Genomic DNA, 3083 nt, shown 5'->3' with positions numbered 1-3083 from the left:
CAGAAAACAAAAGAAATTTAGTGATTATTTGTTTATAAACAGTCTAAACACCACTATATGCCAAATTGTATGCTTCTGGGACAAATGGTGCAACAAAGGAAATGGCAAAAAAAACACCAAAAATAAAAGATTCAAGACAATTACTAGTGTTTTCATGTATGAGGTGGCTACATGATGTTGAAAATGCAGAGATAGCTTTATTATGCCCATTTAAAAAAAATACTTTAAGTATCTGTTTTGAAGGCTAGATTTGGCATTATTAATTCAGAGTACAGCACTTCACCTTTGTCTATAAGTTGCTTATTTACACCTGATTTGCTATAAATCTCACTCTTTGGAATCATTTACACATAAACAAGTACTACAGAAATGACTAACATCTTCATTCTTCTGAAATATTGGATTCAGAGCTGCATCTCCTGGATTCATATTGCAGGACTACCGCCGGTGGGGAAAAGCCGCAGCTAACTGGAGCTTATTGGCACATCATGATCTGCAAGGAAGACACAAAAGCAATGTTTTACACTAATAAACTATCTGCCACTACTGTTAAAGTTTGAAAAAGACCTGTAAACATTTGAGGCATACACAATCTTTTATGAATCATAAATGTGATAATTATGCAGAAAAGTTCATGAATTCAAGTCTTTTGGACATTTTGCAATCAGATATTAACAACTCAAAGGTTAATCTCATCTTATTGAGTACCCAGGTGCATTTTGAAAGCATTCAAACCAGACATGCTTAGAATTTCTTCTTACTTGGAGACGGTATTCCTTTCTCGGAAATCCTTGCCGAGAACCGGTATGAAAAACCACACGAGACCACATTTTGACCAGCACTGGTTCTTGTCCTTGAAAATTCCTCTGTGCCTACAGCAACCAGGCTGGCTTTTGAAATAAGCAATAAATTAGGGGTTTTAAGACATTTATAATGTATTAAGGTTTTTTTTTTAAATGCATGAAGGGAAAAGGCTCTAATCTTTATGAAAGCGGCTCACTGTTTTTTATTTCTTTTGCCTTGAGAAATGGCTTTCTTAAATGTATAAACTGAATAAATGAATGAATATATATGAATTAATTAATGAATTAATAAACGGTGGCATTATTTCTTTAAAATAGGGATCTCATTGTGTTGATGTGATTGTTGAAGTAGATGTTTTCTTGTCCATAAGTTGAAAATCATATGCACACTAATGCACAAGCCAATTGTTACCACGGCCCCCTCAGGTTTGGGGGTATACCGGGGAAAAGGGCCGTGTTTTTACTTTCCAGGTGGCCCCGCAGGGCCGGGTGATTGCGGAGATTGGGCCTTATATAGAATCTCTGGGGGCATTAGGCTGGGGTTTAACCATCCGTCTGTCCCCGCAGGCCGGGATTTTACCCGAGGTTGGCTGGACCAAAAGTCAAAGTCCCGGCTATTCCCCGGACCTGGGGGGGGGATTGCGTGGTAACAATTGACTGGTACATGAAGAAAACATCATGCTGCATCAAATGTGTAGTAAGTTTTGATGAATTGCTTATAAAATTTGCAATTAATGTAATGTTTGCTTAAAAGAGCAAACAAAATATGCGAATAGATGCACAATACAGACCAAAGAGTCTTCTTTAAGACTAATACAAGTCAGTAGTTTCACTAGAAAATAATATTATTTATAATTATCAAAGCCGCACCAGAAATGATTGACATGTTTGTCAATCATTTCTGGTGCGGCTTTGATAATTATAAATAATAACATGAAAGAAATTCATTAGGAATGGAACAAACAGTATCAATGGTCTTATATGACCAAACTTACTCACTTTATACTTCAGTTTGGATACAATTTTCCATTATAAGATATTGAAGTGCTAACAAATTTTAGCATGTCGGCATGTTGGCATACACCAAGTACAGCTCTGCCGGGTGGCGGCGGGCTGTCTGGCTGGTTCATCATCATTTCCTCCCAGGTCTGTTTAAAATAATGAGAAAGGAAAATAAATAACCGCACACACCTACTCAAACAGACAATCATTGACACCCTTATAGCCTATACAACATACTCAATCAACACATTTCTGGCATACCAGTTTAAATTGATGGGATTCAATATCTATTTGAGAGCTGGCTTTAATTTCAAACAGTAAAAAATATATCAATATCTTTGAAACAGTAAAATATTGTTTTTATTGTTTATAAATGTCTATAAATCACCACAAAGCATACCGGGTATATAATAAAAATGTTTTGAATTTTGCTATGCCTATGCTTTACTATATTAGAGCTGGCATTGTAAATGTCTTGTTAATTTTACATGAACAATATTGCTTTTTTAGTAATTCATATACAGTAGACTGTGTTTTCAGAACAAATTGAGAAAAAAATATTTCTCTACCATATTCTATCTCAAGTCAAAACAGCTGTTAGGAAGAGTAAATTGCACACCTACAAGCATGTTAAAAACTTCTGACAAATATTGCAAAAAGTTAAAACCGCCACTGTTTTTGTGTTAAACTGATGATCCGGAGAAAAAAGGTTATATTAACATTGCTTGTCGGGAGGGGAAACCCATCCCGAACCCACCCCATTTACATAATTAATAACTTAACTTTCATTTTTTTACTTTATATATGCCTTCAGCTGAATAATTTTGGAAAGAGGTTAACTTAAAAGAAATTCTGTGCGGAAATATGTGCCAGTTTAAGCACGACATGTCAATACATTTCATCTCGCCTAAAGGTATCCTTCTGAAAACCATTGTTAAAAAAAAATCACCAGTACGACACTGTAGCTCTAGTGTTATCATGCAATTCTGCCAAAAAGAAACACTGCCTTTTATGCCGAAACCTCCCCTGGGTTCATAATCTATAATACTCACATTATAATGCTTGTTGAAACCAGGTCAAACATGCCAAATTTGATGGTTGTCCGGAGGGGAAACCCCTCCCGAACCCTCCCCTCTAAAACAAATTATGAATTACTAAACATTTGATTTCATTATTTGTGCTGAAGTGTTTTTTTTCTGTAATTTCATTCATACATCTTTATCGCTTAAAGTATTCGCGAGTCATCTGCCCCACTCTGCCATGACAAATTTTTTTATT

At 35.6% G+C, this 3083-nt stretch overlaps 1 long non-coding RNA gene across 1 annotated transcript; it reads right to left on the bottom strand.

The window, feature by feature from the left end:
* Positions 1-412: 412 nt before the first annotated feature.
* On the bottom strand, positions 413-1897 carry LOC128214249 (uncharacterized). Its single transcript, XR_008257898.1, has 3 exons — positions 1803-1897; positions 762-890; positions 413-493 (listed from the first exon to the last, which is right to left on the bottom strand). It is a non-coding gene; the product is annotated as an uncharacterized LOC128214249 (long non-coding RNA).
* Positions 1898-3083: the final 1186 nt, after the last annotated feature.

The sequence above is a fragment of the Mya arenaria genome, chromosome 1 (assembly GCF_026914265.1).
Source record: "Mya arenaria isolate MELC-2E11 chromosome 1, ASM2691426v1".
Lineage (NCBI taxonomy): Eukaryota > Metazoa > Mollusca > Bivalvia > Myida > Myidae > Mya > Mya arenaria.
Note: the sequence above shows the minus strand (reverse complement) of the source record. Positions and strands in the feature narration are given on the sequence as shown.